This window comes from Ictalurus punctatus, unplaced genomic scaffold, assembly GCF_001660625.3.
Source record: "Ictalurus punctatus breed USDA103 unplaced genomic scaffold, Coco_2.0 Super-Scaffold_100046, whole genome shotgun sequence".
Taxonomy (NCBI): domain Eukaryota; kingdom Metazoa; phylum Chordata; class Actinopteri; order Siluriformes; family Ictaluridae; genus Ictalurus; species Ictalurus punctatus.
The window spans coordinates 3154488-3170632 of record NW_026521087.1 but is presented as its reverse complement, the minus strand read 5'-3'; the positions used below and the strand labels follow the sequence as shown (position 1 = coordinate 3170632).

Here is a 16145-nt window from a genome sequence, read left to right as displayed (position 1 = left end):
GTATGTATGTATGTATGTATGTATATGTGTGTATATGTATATATATAATGTGTGTGTGTATTGGGTTCTTTTCTGTTTTGGACAAACATCTGTGTAAAGTTTTAGTCTGAATTTATATTTGTAACACTCAGTTTGTGGATTTTATTTTAAATAAACAAAAAGGCACTGAAAGTTTGCCCCCATCAGATTAATCGAAAAAATAATCGCGATTGTGAAAATAATGGTTAGTTGCAGCTCTAATAATAAGCTGCATCATGAAATAGATTTTTAACAAAAAAAATCTTGATTATTTTCAAAAATGGAGTTGTGTTTGAGAAGAAGAATGGAGTGTAATATAGTGTGAATCATAAAAATTCTATTTCATTTCTATTTGTTTACAGAAAGACTTTAGCCATAAAAGCAGCATTTTGCTGTAGTTGTTAAGGGGCCGTTTACACCACAACGTTTTCAAATAAAAACCGAAAACTTTGCTTGGTTTGGCTGTTCGTTTCCATGACGACGGCGTTTCGGTGTCTGAAAACTTTGGAAAACGGGTTTCAAAGGGCAAGTTTTTGAAAACGATGCCGTTAACATCTCCGGTAAATCCTGTAAATTATTATCCAGAAAAACCACAGCTCCTCCGTTTACTTGTATTTGTTTACAGCGCGGCCTTTCCCTCATCAATATGGCGGACATGTTGACGTGAATGCTTACGTGCGCATGCGCGTAGTATTTATTTACAAAGTCACCTCGCCAGCTACACACACACACACACATTTTGTCCTTTTTGTGTTTATTTCTTGAGAAATAGAAGCTCGAATTTGCAGTGAATGTCCAATATAAACCCAACTTCACCTCAGTTTAGCAGTTTATACATTAAAAACATTACATAAATATAAAGTTATTTTAGCTGCTAAATGACTTAGCCACTTTTACACTCACTGTTGTTTATTTTAGTTGCTATAAGCAGGGAGCAAACAATGGATTTTAGGATAAATAAGGTTATACTTAAATAGTGCCGCTAAAACAGAATAACAAATCTCTCCTCATGAGTTAAATAGTGCACTACATAGGGTGTAGACTGTCATTATTTCATCCCTAATGTAGTGCACTTAAACCGGAAATGACATCAATTTGGGATTCGGCCACACAGCTTCCGTTTAACTTACCTCGGGTTTAAAAACAGAACGGAGTTTTAATTCCTCAAACACAGACAAAATAACCAGCTTTTACTTTTAAACTGGATCAAACCTAACTGTAAAACTGTCAGAAATAATTTAATCTGGAGATGATTAGTTCGGTGTAATAACTCAACTGCTCAGGAGATACCCGCTGCAGCTTTTTCTTCTTCTGTGATTTCTACTGGTCGGAGACGCAGCCGTTAGGTGCGTTACCGCCACCGCGTGGACTGGAGGATATAGTTCCAGGTTGGAGGAAGTCTATCCTAACAAACTTACACCAATAAATTCCACTCATGGTTTTATTAGATCCTATTTATTATTCCAGTGGAGTTTATGACTTCTTCATGAATGCCAGCAGTGAGTCGTTCACTGTGTCTTACCCAGATATACTGAGTGAACTACTGAGTCACCACAACCTCAATCTCTAAATGTTTAACAGCACCAAAGCTTTCAATTCTGGTGACTTTGGGAGTATTTATTTATTTATATGATTATATAATGAAACAAACATTAACATAAGCATGTGCTGCACAACATTTCATTAGTTTAATCTTACATTTTAATTTACTGTAAAGCGCTTTGCTAAATTTTGCTATGTAAACTTTTTTAGGTATTAAAACTGGTTACTGTTTGATTGATGACAAACTCCATATTTTTATACCTTGGAGCTCCGTGTTACCATGGTAATTTATAAACAATTACTAACAACATTAACTTCATCAATGCAAGTTTACATTTTATTTGATACTTGACCATTGTTACGTCCTCAGTTGTATTTCTGTTTGTACTATGTTCCATTCGTGTGTCTATATGGGGGGAGGGATGGGTGTCTTGTCTCCTCCTCTTTTAAGCCCAGTCCACTGCAATGCGTCATGTTCCTGCTTGCCATTGGACGATCACATCTCGTACACGCCTGCTCCCGCCTCGTGCTTTGGGATGAGTTGGCTGTACATTTCCGGACGTGTACTTAAGCCTCGTCAGTCTCCATCCCCGGGGCAGATCGGTGCCGTTGCTTTGTACAGCAGATATTTGGTTACGTGTGTTGATTTCTCCTGTGTACAACCTTCTGCCTGTTCTTGACTTTGTTTCTGCTCTGCCCCTTTAAGTTTAATGATTCAGCTCCCAAACTGCTGGAAATGTGGGACGGGTTCTAACTCTTCACCAAGACTGCGTTATCCTGGAGAAGAGGTTTGAGGTGAGACTCCTGTCATACTCCAGTCCTGGTGAGTTTATTATAGTTAATGCTGTAAGACAGAGAAGAACATCAGTGTAAACACACACACACACACACACACACACACACACACACACACACATTATTCAGTATGATACAGTAGAGTAAAGAGACAGTAAGTCAGTAACTCACTGTAGTGTCTCCAGGTTACAGTGTGGATCCTTCAGTAGATCAGAGAGCAGCTTCACTCCTGATTCTCCTGGATTATTACCCTTCAGATCCAGTTCTCTCAGGAGTGATGAGGAGTTTGACCTCAGAGCAGAAGCCAGAGCAGCACAACCTTCATCTGTAATACTGCAGTTCCACATCCTGCAAGAAAGAAAACCTTCTCACACTTAACACACTCAGTTTTAGCTCTGAAAACATCAACTACACAAAATCTTTATATACACAACATTTACTCTCATCTCACACACACAACAATGACATCACCACATCACTACAATTACAGTCACCACAGAGGGAAACTGTGTGTGTGTGTGTACGTACCTCAGTATCTCCAGTGTACAGTGTGTGTGTGTGTACAGTGTGTGTGTACCTCAGTATCTCCAGTGTACAGTGTGGATTCTCCAGTCCAGCAGAGAGCAGCTTCACTCCTGAATCCTGCAGGTTATTGTGACTCAGGTTCAGTTCTCTCAGTCTGGAGGAGTTTGATCTGAGAACTGAGGACAGAACTCTACAGCTTTCCTCTGTGAGAAAACACCAACTCAACCTGGGGGAGAAATGATGATATATCAGAACACTGATCACACACACACACACACACACACACACAGCCATAATACACCTAAAGTTTCCCATGTAACAGAAATGTGAGTGCGTTTGTCTCACACACAGAAGTCAGAGGACATGACACCACATCAGCATTATTATTATTATTATTATTATTACTATTATTCTTCATAATAATGATAATAACAACAACATCATCAGTTACAATGATCCTTAACGGACTGAAAACATTTTTGTTTGAACAAATGCTTCATTATAATTGAAACATGAAGCCATTTTTTAATAAAAGTATTAAAAAGTCTCCTATTTAAAAATAAACAAAATAAATAAAATAAATAAGAAATCTCCTATTTGAACAAAAGATGAGATAAGATAATACTTTATTAATCCCAACGTGGAGAAATGAGGGAATTAGGAGGAAAAAGGAGCAGGACCTGCTGTGGCTTTGTTTGGAAATATTTTTGTTGGTGAAATACAACAGAAACAGTCAATATTGAGTGTAAAATGTACGTCAGGTAATATTATCTTATTGTTTACATGTTAGCATAGCATGTTAAATTAACTACTAAATAAAAATCACATCAGCTGTATGAGCTTTTAAATAACGTCCTATTATTATTATTATTAACATTTACTGTAGCTGCACAGCCAGACTGCTCCTGTACCTTTAACACACACACTCACTCACACTCACTCACACTCACTCTCTCTCTCTCTCTCTCTCTCTCTCTCACACACACACACACACTCTTGTAATTAGAACATTCTGGGGTCAGTAGTCCCACCCATGTATTGTGGGGACACCACTTTCCTGAGGTCCTACAGATGTGAAAAAAAATCAGGCATGTATAATTTAAGCCTGAGAACACACATCATCTCAAATTCTGGATTTAAATCTCAAAATTTCTGTGCTTGGTTTTTTCACACCTAATGTGGACATAAGACCTCATCATTAATGGGGACCTAATTTGCATGCACAGAAAATTAGCTCGTTTTCATGTTGTAGTGGGGACATCACTACATAGTTAATCTGCATACACACAGATCAGGTAGTTCAACAAGGGACATGGTTTTAAAAAGCAAAGTTGTCAATTTAACTCTATAATTCTTTATACAAAATTACAAACTAAGTATGTCTAATTTAGAGGGCTGTCTGTAAAGCAGATATGATGTGTATTTTCTCTATTTGAAGGTTTAAGCTTCTCATGAAATTATATTGAACAGTTGTTCTTAATTGTTTATACTAAGGACTCTTAGCCTTATTTGTGAAATATGCAATCAGTGAAAGTTTGGTTTCAAAAAGCTCTCTTACACAAATTTCAATATCTGCATGTAAAAGATAACAGACTAAATTTTTTTTTGGAGCTTTCTATTTCCAACAGAGGAACCCTTTGAGAAACCTAGGAACCTGTTAAGGAAGGTGGTACCAGTGCTATTATTAGTTTTGAGGCTATAATTCTAAGAAGCTTTTCATTTCCTGCTCCAAAGTATACAATTTTTTTTTGTGGAATAGAACGTAGAAGTGCTAGCTGTACTGAACCTCACTTATTTATCACAGGCATGCATCACAAATTAACACTATCCCCAGTCATTTTGGCAAGTCAAAATGACAAAGAAATGCATCCTTTTGATATTTTAGCTACACAAAGTATTTGTTTATTGGTCTGGATCTCTAATCAAGTGAAAAATTGTCAGTCAGATGAAAAAACCCTGTCTATTCAACATTATAAAGACAACTTGAGTCTTGAGCTTCTTTACTGTGAAAGTCAACAAATATTTGCCCATTAAAGTGCACAACTACTAAGCTCACATGTGCCATGAATGAACTTGGACTCATTTAAGTTTGACATAACACTTCTGCTTACTACATATAGCCAGCTCAAAGTTAAACATATTGAGAAAAATAAAGATACTAGCCCAACACAGACACACAACCAAATGTCATAAACACAATATTTTTCTCTATTCTATATCCACTTAACTGACTAAGCTAAAAAGTGACAGTAACAACTTAATAATGTATGTTGAGGTAGCTAATTTTGATTCCAGGCAGTCTAAACATGTAAATGGGTAGCACACTGAAGCTTTTATTGCCCAATAGGCTTACTCATGAACTTGTCAGTCACCTGCATAAGGACCCACTGGAAGAAGGCGGCCCAAACCAATTTGATCTAATTCAATATAACGGTGTAGGTAAAGATCCTAATGGATATTTTAAATGCCTGATTTGTTCCTGATTAGTTTATGATGAAGTAAATGCTGAGTGGTTCATTACAAAGTAAAAGGCTAGAGGTGTAACGTAATCCATAATGAACTTTTTCACAATATCTGTTGTTACCCAGATGAGGATGGGTTCCCTTCTTAGTCGGGTTCCTCTCAAGGTTTCTTCCTCTTAAAACATCTTAGGGAGTTTTTCCTTGCCACCGTCGCCACTCAGTGTCTTGCTCAGTTGGGATAAATTCACACCTTTAATATCTGTATACCATGTTGATATTTCTGTAAAGCTGCTTTGAGACAATGTCTATTGTAAAAAGCGCTATACAAATAAAATTGAATTGAATTGAACTTATTATTAAAGCATTACTACAGATGTTATGATGTACAGTATCTGTAATATAGATGTAAAGTGTTACTATCAAAGTGTTATTTAATCTTTGTTTATATCTCTTTTGTAAGCTACAGTGCAGTTATAGACATAGAATTTGACACTTTGCCAGTCTCTATCTTTAAGATATAAAGACTCAGATCTAATGCAGTTTTCACAGACCAACTTCCCTGGGACACGACATGACATGATGAAGGTCTTCATATGTCTCTCCACTGCATGGACCTCATTTCCTTCCCGAGCCTTCCTCTTTTTCAGAGTAGATGTTTTACCTAAGTGTAAGAATAAACATTAGTTACATAGCAAACACACACCCTTACACCCAACAGAAATTATTGTCTGGCAACTTACAGACTGGAACTTACATTTCACGTCTCACGAATGAAAACTCTGACTGCAGTTTGTGCATATGTACCAAATAGTAACTAAGAGTACTCAGTTTTCTTGGAGAAGATGCAGTAGGGAACCTACTGAGTCCCAGGGGATGCTTATGTTGGAAATTATGGAGAGGTGTGATTGAAAGGCAGGATTAAAAGTGCCAGCAAACTACACAATTCTGATATTTATGATCCAGAAAAGGTGTAGACTGTGATGGCTGCTGTTTCTCCTGGCCATTGCTCTCAGCAGTGTCCCCCTCCATAATCTGCATATTTAAACAGGTTTAAGTGACCTATGGGGACACTGTTCTAAATTCACATATCTATTCAGCTATCACAAGACTCCCTCACACACCTGAATAAAACATGCTTTGTGGGGACTCCGTATAGTAACTATTAACAGACAAGATTATGTAACAGAAAGCAAACATGCTGTTCAATACGACAAAAACAATAATTATTTCACTATAGGAATTAAGTTTGTGATTTCAGGGTTAGATATGGGATACTTTGGAAGACTTTGGGATAATTACGCTGCATTCAGACACACACATGTTTTGTAGTTAATGCTTAAACGTGGCAGTAAAATACCTGAAGCAGATCAGATGAACAATAATGTCTAATTTTATTGTTAATGCACAAGCACAAAATTAGTTGTGCAACAAAAATGAATTGCAACACTGCCGGATAAGACAATGTTTATTTTTGAATAATTTTTAAATTGTGAAAACAGAGAGGGAGATACCCTGCATACCTTGCTACACCAAGGCCAGTCTCCTCCTCCGTAATTGTTGGTAATTTCATCACCTTCTTTAAAGTCTGTTAAAGCAAACAGACCAAGATGTGGGCTTCCATCCACTTCAGTCTTCTGCATTCTGCCATTTGGGTGCTTGTGGTCATCATTAACCAGCCTACCAAAAGATCCGTCTTCTTTTGCAGAATCAATACTTAATACACAACGAGAGAAAGAGAGAAGTATTCAGTGACCGAATAATCGACATCAAATTCTACAAATATGATAGCTCTGCACAGAATTTTTATTGTTAACGGTCAGATGTAAATGTTTAAGTGGACAAATACTTTACAACTGCAATTTTCAAGTACAATGAAAGTACACTTTGAAGAAAAACTATGCAGACATTGTCATTTTTTATGCAGGTTAATTCTATGGATCATTTTATTAGTGGTGCTTGAAAAGCACTACTATTGTTCCCTTGCATACTTATTATTATTATAATTATTATTATTATTCCACTTTTTTTCGGCGCGTAACTAGTCCCGCACTGTTTCTCGGAGATCGACGGGTGAGGTGTCGAATCTATCGGCTTATTGAGGAGATGTGTGCTATGACTTTATATAGAAAACATACACGGCCAGTACAGTGCTAACACATGCTAGCAACATGCCAGCATGATGCTAAAACATGCCAGCATGATGCTAAAACATGCCAGCATGATGCTAAAACATGCTAGCATGATGCTAAAACATGCTAGCATGATGCTAAAACGTGCAAGCATGATGCTAAAATGTGCAAAAACATGCTAGCATGATGCTAAAACATGCTAGCATGAGGCTAAAACATGCTAGCATCATGCTAAAACATGCTAGCACCATGCTAAAACATGCTAGCACCATGCTAAAACATGCTAGCATCATGCTAAACCCCTCTGGCAACCTATTCGTCCGACTCTCGAGAGTATTGGCGCCCTACACTGTCAGCTCTCAAAAGTATTGGCGCCCAATCTGAATTTTGCACCCAAGCACCACTCACATTTTCTTCAGGAAATGTACCGTTCTAGTTATTATTATAATAATTATTATTCCACTTTTTTTTGGAGCGTAACTAGTCCCGCACCTTTTGTCGGAGATCGACGGGTGAGGTGTCAAATTGATCGGCTTATTGAGGAGAAGTGTGCTATGACTTTTATAAGCGAACGGAATGCCGGAATTCCTGCTACGGAAGCTCAAAATCAGAAAATTTCCCATAGACTTGCATTGAGTTTCGAAAGTATTGGCCCTCTAAGGAGAAAGCTCTAAAAGTTTTGCCTCCGTACACATTCGGCTCTAAAATGTATTGGCACACGATCTGTTCGGCTCTCAGAAGTATTGGCACCCTATCCGGCCAGCGCTCAAAAGTATTGGCACCCAGCACGGCCAGTTCTCAAAAGTACTGGCACCCTTGACGGCTGGCTCTAAAAAGTATTGGCGCACTACACAGCCGGCTCTAACAATGCTGGCGCCCCATCTGTCTGGCTCTCGAAAGTATTGGCACCCTAAGCGGGCGGCTCTTGAATGTATTGGCGCCCTGTCCCGATTTCACCACGGCAAGCACCGCTCACATTTTCTTCAGGAAATGTACTGGTCTAGTTATAATTCTTCTTCTTCCACCTTCGTGCCAATTTACCTCTAAAGAAAATGTTAATATATTGAGATTTTCAGTCCCTAGTGATGTTCTGAGTAAGAAAATAACCATATCCGTGCTTGCTAATAACTGTGCTGAGTGAGAACCTGTTCTACACACAGATCACAGCTCAGCTGCGGTGTTTAGAGACGCAGAATAAAAGGAGCGCGCTGTAGTTACAACATCGAAGCACATCACACCACCGCCCAGCGCTTTACAGATTCATAACAAACTAATAACTTGAACTAATGAGCTCGGCTCGGTCCAGACTACTGTCCACCCTGTCCTCGATTTCAGAGGCTTTAAACTCAATCCAGCGCTCAGATCGATAACTATTTAGGAAGCCTGACTCTGCTATTTATAACCCAACTATCCGTTACATGGTGAAGCTAGTTACAGAAGTCGGTATAACACTAAATATTCACATGACATGACAACCACCAAAGCCTATTTAATATATTAACTTCATTTTATTAACTTATTGTACTTACTAATGTGCTAGATTGGTTAAAGTGTATGTTAACTCTGGCTAGTAAAGTCCGCTAGCATAACAATTACTTTAATATTGCGATTCAATTATAAATAAAGTCTTAAAGCAGGGAAATAAAATTACAAACTTATAAACTGCAAAAAAAAAATAATAATAACTTACCTCTCGTTGTATTTGGTCTCGTTGCCGCAGTAGAATCACTCCTTAGGGCAATGGAAAGCAGCTGGTGCTATTAGCCTTTGACAGCCAGGGCAGATGGGAAATGTAGTTCTTTTCCTACTTCCTGTGTGGTGTTTACGAACTATTAGTGCAGTAAAAAAAAAAAAAACTACACTCCGCCATAACCCGACTTAAGGATTTCGTTTTACTGTTTAGAGATTTTTAAAAAGTGTCATTTCGCTGTGCGAAAATTTAAAAACTCAAACTTTAATTACTATTAAGACTTATAATTATTTGGAAAACATGATAACTATCTGTTCTAACTTATTAATGTTTAGCTTATGTTAACAATCTACCCTTCTAACAGTCTAATTAGGCTTTTAACTTACCAGTCACTTTTTGTACACTTACATTTTCTGTTAATTTTAACTTAATCAAATATCAGTATTAATGCCTAGTTGAACAAAACTTTAAACATTTTACCTCTTTGTTTTAAAGCTTTTTAATCCGCTAATGTGCATATGCAGATTAGCCACAGTCCTTTACTAAGTGGGTGGTACCATAATTTGCATAAATTAGACTTGCAGAGTGTGTGAAGTGGTTGGCCAAGCCCCTCCCCCAATAAATACCGGTTCCAGACTAAAGGGGGCGACATAGACCAAACGGATCACACAGCTGTCTCGCTTCGGTAAAATAGTGAGTGGTGTGAGAACGGTTCCGTTAAACTGTAAAAACCCCGCGCTGAAGCACGTGACCTCTTTCAGGCGCACAGTGCTCATGTTTCTGAATGAACCCACGCTGGATATTTCATTCAGAGTATGGCATGAGGGAAAGTCATACATGCTGTAAGCCAACACTGGGAGCATGAGGTGCTTCGAATGCGGGGACATTGGGCACAAAAAGTTTGCGTGTCCACATAAGAAACAAGACGGAGAGGAAGAGGGGCCGAGCGGAGTCAGGGTGGAGAAGCAGGTTAATGTGAGCAGTGTAGAGCAGTCAGAGAGTGCTGGAGGACAGGACACTGACCAAACCACGGCGGGGGGTAATGGACCTGATAGACCTGAGCAAACAAGGGAGGAACTAAGAGAGGGGTCAGACGAGCTGACTCCTGGAGGGAGAGGCCCAGAAGTAGAAAGAACTCAGGAATCTATAGTACAGGCACAAAAACGGAGCAGAGTAGGGGGGTCAGACAACACCAGGGGTGCGGCAGTGGAAGGGGGGTCAGATAGCACTGGGGGTGCAGCAGTGGAGGGGGGTCAGCTAGCATGGGGGGTGTAGCAGTGGAGAGGGGGGGCAGACAGCATGGGGAGTGCAGCAGGGGAAGGGGGGTCAGACAGCACCAGGGGTGCAGCAGTGGAGGGGGGGCAGACAGCACCGGGGGTGCAGCAGTGGAGGGGGGCAGACAGCACCGGGGGTGCAGCAGTGGAGGGGGGGGGGTCACCTAGTATGGGGGGTGCAGTAGTGGGGGGGCCAGACAGAAAATGGGGTACAGCAGTAGGGGGGGGTCAGATAGCATGGGGGGTAGAAGGGGGGGGGGGGGGGGTCAGAAAACATGGACATAGCAGACAGTAGTGAGAAGTCAGTAAGTCTTCAAGCAGAGCAGGAGAAGGAAGTGGAAGAGGAGGAATTCCAGGATGACAACCTCTCCGATATCGCAGACATTAGTGGGTCGCAGTTGGGGGAAGATCAAGAGCTCTATTCACTAACTGAAATTGTGGGATTTCTGGATGACACATTCGGAAGACAGATTGAGATCAAGGATTTTTTTTCGGATACTGAAAAATTTATTGCTTCAGCAGTAAAGTTACAACGTACAGCAAGTTACGAGGAGCTAGACCAAAGGAAGAGATACCGTTTAAAAAATCGTCTAGCTAGATTACAGCCTGTGCCTTACTTCAGCGCATTGAAGACCTGGTGTACGATAAACACCTATTCGTGCTGAATCTGAAGGAAATGGACCTATCAGCTACAACAACCTTCTACCAGTCTGTCCTGAGAGCCTGGTCTTCAGTACTGAACATCAGCAGGACCGGTGCAGACTTTTTTCCCAACATAGAAGAAGAGCCGTTGTTCTACAACTCAGTGATACAGTCCAAAATGTTAGAATCAACATATCTTCGACAGCGCTTACGGAGAGCAGGACTCACAAAAATCAAGAATCTGAGGGCTGGAAACAGATGGAAGATGGTGTTGTGGATAAAAATGTCATAAAATAAACATAAAGGAGACCTAGCATCCAGCAAAGGGGAGAAGAAGAAAAGATGGGCACCTAGACACATAGAAGCGGGATTAGGCGGACATTGACAAATTGGAATTACACTTTAAAGATCTTTAAGAGCAGTAATAGTCAAAAAAGTCAAAAAGAAATGTACGAGCTGAGGAGTGCTAAAAACACACACACACACACACACTCGTACAGTCAAGGGCAGGCAAGTCAACACAACATACGCACACACTCTCTCTTCCTCATACACACACATGAATAACTTTAATAATATCTTATAGTAATAGAGAAACTATAAAAAGACAGAATAGTAGGATATGCAGGACAGTAGAACTGTAATGATATTAAGAAGTTGGAAGTACAGTAAACCGCTTTTCAAGTAGTATAAATATATATAAAATAAGAAATATAGTGCAAATATGAAAATAAATTATAAACGAGAAATACAGGAAAAATAGAAAAATATAACTTACTCATGATTCAGATGGTGAAGATTCTCGTCTCGCAAGGAAAGCCTTAATTTTTAGAGAACCATGAAGAGAGCCAGTTATAAGGGTGGCTGGGTCAAACTGCACCCCCCCCCCCCCCCTCGAGATAACGATAAGACCAAGGTCCCTCCCGGTTGTTTAGTCGTCTTGTCTACGTCATTTTATTTCCCTAGGTAATTGAGAATCCTGGTTTCTGACCACCTAGGTAATTGAGAATCCTGGTTTCTGACCACCTAGGTAATGGAGAATCCTGGTTTTTGATTCTCTGGGTAATTCAAGACTCTGGGTTTTTATTTTCTGAGTTATTAGAAATGCCTGGGTTCTGATTCTATGTGTAAGTGAAATAGGCCTTTTCTGGAAACCTATGGGTTATCTAGTGTGTAAATACAGTATAAATACTGGAGCTTAAGCTCAGGGTATTAGGATCACTTCTGAGAATTCTCATCGGTGTGGATCTCGTGTGGTGGAATGGAACAATAAAGCTGGACCCTTGCTTCTTCTCACTCACGGCTGGTGTATTTTTTCTATCTCCAACTGGGCTCAGAGGTAGATGTGAGTATTGGCTTCTAAGTTAAGTTTTAAATGTTTTTGGGTAATAGGCTAAATTTGAGCCAACAGGAGCAGCCGTAGTCCCAGCAGTCTGGAATTAAAGAAGATTTGAGCTCCATCCAGAGGCAGAAAGGATCTGGATCTCTAGTATCTCCATAAATTCGTGTGGGGCTCGGCGAATGGCGAGAGGGTGAAAAAAGATAATTATGACTGCGAAGTAGTAGAACAGAATCTAGTCAGGGTAGGCTTGAGTAAACAAATATGTTTTAAGCTTAGACTTAAACACTGAGACTGTGTCTGAGTCCCGAACACTAATAGGAAGACTGTTCCATAACTGTGGGGCTCTATAAGAGAAAGCTCTTCCCCCTGCTGTAGCCTTCACTATTCGAGGTACCGTCAGATAGCCTGCATCTTTTGACCTAAGTAGGCGTGGCGGATCATATAAAACCAAAAGGTCGCTTAGATATTGTGGCGCGAGACCATTTAGTGCTGTATAGGTTAATAAAAGTATTTTATAATTAATGCGAGATTTTACTGGGAGCCAATGCAGTATTGATAATATCGGTGTGATATGGTCGTATCTTCTAGTTCTAGTTAGGACTCTAGCAGCTGCATTCTGGACTAATTGGAGCTCATTTATATTCCTACTGGGACATCCAGACAGTAAGGCATTACAGTAATCTAATCTAGAGGTGACGAATGCATGAACTAGTATTTCCGCATCATGTAGTGACAATATGTTTCTTATTTTAGAAATATTTTTGAGATGAAAGAAAGCTATCCTAGTAATATTATCTACATGAGCATCAAATGATAGACTGGAGTCAATAATCACTCCAAGGTCTTTAACTGCTGCACATGATGAAACAGAAAGACCATCCAGAGTAACCATGTGATCAGAAAGATTATTTCTAGCTACACGTGATCCTAATAAAAGTATTTCTGTTTTATCAGAATTAAGTAAAAAGAAGTTAATTAACATCCAACGTCTAATGTCCTTTACACAATCCTCAACTTTACTAAGCTTCTGTCTGTCTTCTGGCTTCACTGAAAAATACAACTGTGTATCATCAGCATAACAGTGGAAACTAATTCCATGTTTACGAATAATTTGTCCTAGGGGTAGCATATATAAAGTAAAGAGCAGTGGGCCTAAAACAGAACCCTGTGGAACTCCAAAGGTAACCTCAGTACGCATGGAGAAATCACCATTTACATCTACGAACTGATAACGATCGGTCAGATAAGACCTGAGCCAGGAGAGGATATTTCTCTATGTGTATTTAACATTCTATGAGAAAATATCAGTTGTATAAAAAAAAATGGAAAAGAAATTATATAATTTTTTTAATCTATATATTGTGTTAAAAACAAATTCTGCCACTTTAAAAAAAAATGAATTTTCATGAATCTCATGAAAATGAATCACATGTAAATGAATCAATGTAAATGAATCACATGAAAATGTATCACTTGAATATGAATGTCATGAAAATGAATCATACGTAAATGAATCACATGTAAATAAACCATATGAAAATGAATAAATAAATTAAAGACTTTAAAAAAAAATCTGTCTAAATGTAAGACGTTTTAGGTGAGGTTAACTATTGGGGGTTGGAGGATCAGTTTAGAGAGCATATTATTTGTTTCTGATGGTTAAGTTCAGGGTTAGGGTTGGCCCCTAAGTTTCAACATTGGAAAAGGGAGTTTTTATTAGTTAAAAATTAGGTGATTAGAGTTTATTGTTTGGGTAAGCCCCTAGATTTCAAGATAAAAAATGGTTTTAATGGTTGGAATAGAAGTTCTAATTGGGTTTAAGGGTACTGGATCTATGTTCCCCATCCCTATTGTCCAACTTGTACAGATGAAATTTAATCTGGCCCAAATTTAGGGCCGAACCAGGAAAAAGTTCCATAAATTTTGTCCATGTTCCCTCTCAGATCCTTCTTCCTATTGATTACTCCCCTCCCCCCTGAGAAGAAATGCCTTTCTCTCTATTAATATATACCCCCACACACATTTTATATATAATATTATATTATATTTATATTTTTGTGTCACGATATGGAGGTTGAGACGGATGCAAGTGCAGATTTTTCAAGTTTAACAAAGAACTAAACAAAATACAAAAGACACTGACATTGGGGCAAATCACTGTGGCAAAGACTAAACATAAACCAAAGAGAAAAACACAGCACCAGGGACAAAGGTAAAGAAAGACAAACGTGAGACAAAGAGTGCAGTGAAAACTGGCTAAATACACAAGTGCTTACCAGGAATGTGATCCAGGTGCAGGTGGTCATGTGACTGTGATGCAGTGGCTGCTGGGAACTGTAGTTCAGATTTCCTTCTCTGATTACATGACATAATGGTGTATGGTGTAATATGTGGTAATGTACGGGTATTACTCTGTGCGTGTGTGTGTGTTTATACAGAGGCTGAATGTGTTGGCCACTCTTGGGTAACTTACCCAAAATACATCAGAGCATCATCACAGCTCTCATTACATCGTCACGGAGCTCGTCAATGAAAGGGTACACACGGCTACACACCTTCTCTTCAGAGCGAAGGGAATCATGGGTATGGTCAGATCTGATTGGTCAGAAGCTGTTAATAAATCTTTTAAAAATAACTGCAGCTCTGACAGCAGTGCATATGCAAATCAGTTCCCAGGTTTATACAGTATGAACGCACTCATTATAAACTACCACGCTATATCATCAGCGAGAATGCCCAATTCGTATACAATGAGATCGTATATATATGACATGTCTTTGTGTATGTGTTCACGTAGGTGGACTCGAGCAGTAACTTTGAGTAGGAGAGGCAGCTGTGCTAATACTGGGACGTGGATCTGGATAAGTGCGTGGCCAGAATGGCTCTGTATCAGTACGTCTACGGATATGAGTACCTGGGAGCCTGCCTCCGTCTGGTCATCATCCCGCTCACAGTAAAGACGTGTTAACAATACATTAAGAATTCATAATGTATAATGTAGTGTAGTGCATGTTATTATAATAATATTTATTTAAATACTATGCGTAATGCATTACGGAGGCTTTATAACATGCTTCGAATGCTTTTATCGCTCGTTATAGGCGTGTGAAAGATCTTCTTGGAAATGACATGCTTGTGCTTGTTTGTGATGGTTTTTAAGACCGATGCTACCTGTGTCTGATGGGTAACACCTCGAATAACGTGTGTAGAAGGTGTGAGCTTGATCCTTTCACCGTTAGCCAGACAGAGCGTCTTGTTGTTGCCCAACACGGAGGTAATTTTCTCAATCCACAGGCACGTCCACAGGTACGTCACTCACCACTCACTTGTGCGTGTCGGCGATGTCACTGCCGACGGACGGTTTGATGGCACTCCACTCCCGTGTGAGAGGGTCGTCTTCACCATACAGCTCGTCCATGCTCACTGACTGCGGGTTGAGCACGTCGGTCTCGATGGGCTTGTATAAGGGATTCACCTCGCAGCCCTCTGTCTCGTGGAGGGTGCGCAGTGCGTCAGCGAGGGCACGGTACGCTGTGGTCTTACCGCCTCTTGTAGGGCCCACCAGCAAGACCCCCTGGTGCACCAGCATGGTCTCGTACAGCTGGATCACCTTGGCGGTCATGCTGGAGACGGGCTGCAGGGAGAGGGCGCATAGAGCTGCCTCGATGTTCGACTGAAGCGCGCCGTAGTCGTGCTCGGGGACGCCCACACCAGGAAAGAGGTCCG

General features: G+C 39.9%; 1 long non-coding RNA gene across 2 annotated transcripts; it reads right to left on the bottom strand.

Moving 5' to 3' along the window:
• Positions 1-1454: 1454 nt before the first annotated feature.
• Positions 1455-9243, bottom strand: LOC128630108 (uncharacterized). 2 transcript variants are annotated; one of them, XR_008394373.1, is made up of 7 exons: positions 9162-9243; positions 6863-7055; positions 6097-6374; positions 5894-6003; positions 2933-3106; positions 2527-2703; positions 1455-2404 (listed from the first exon to the last, which is right to left on the bottom strand). It is a non-coding gene; the product is annotated as an uncharacterized LOC128630108 (long non-coding RNA). The 2 variants fall into 2 exon arrangements; XR_008394372.1 differs by lacking the exon at positions 6097-6374.
• Between the last annotated feature and the right edge of the window lie 6902 nt (positions 9244-16145).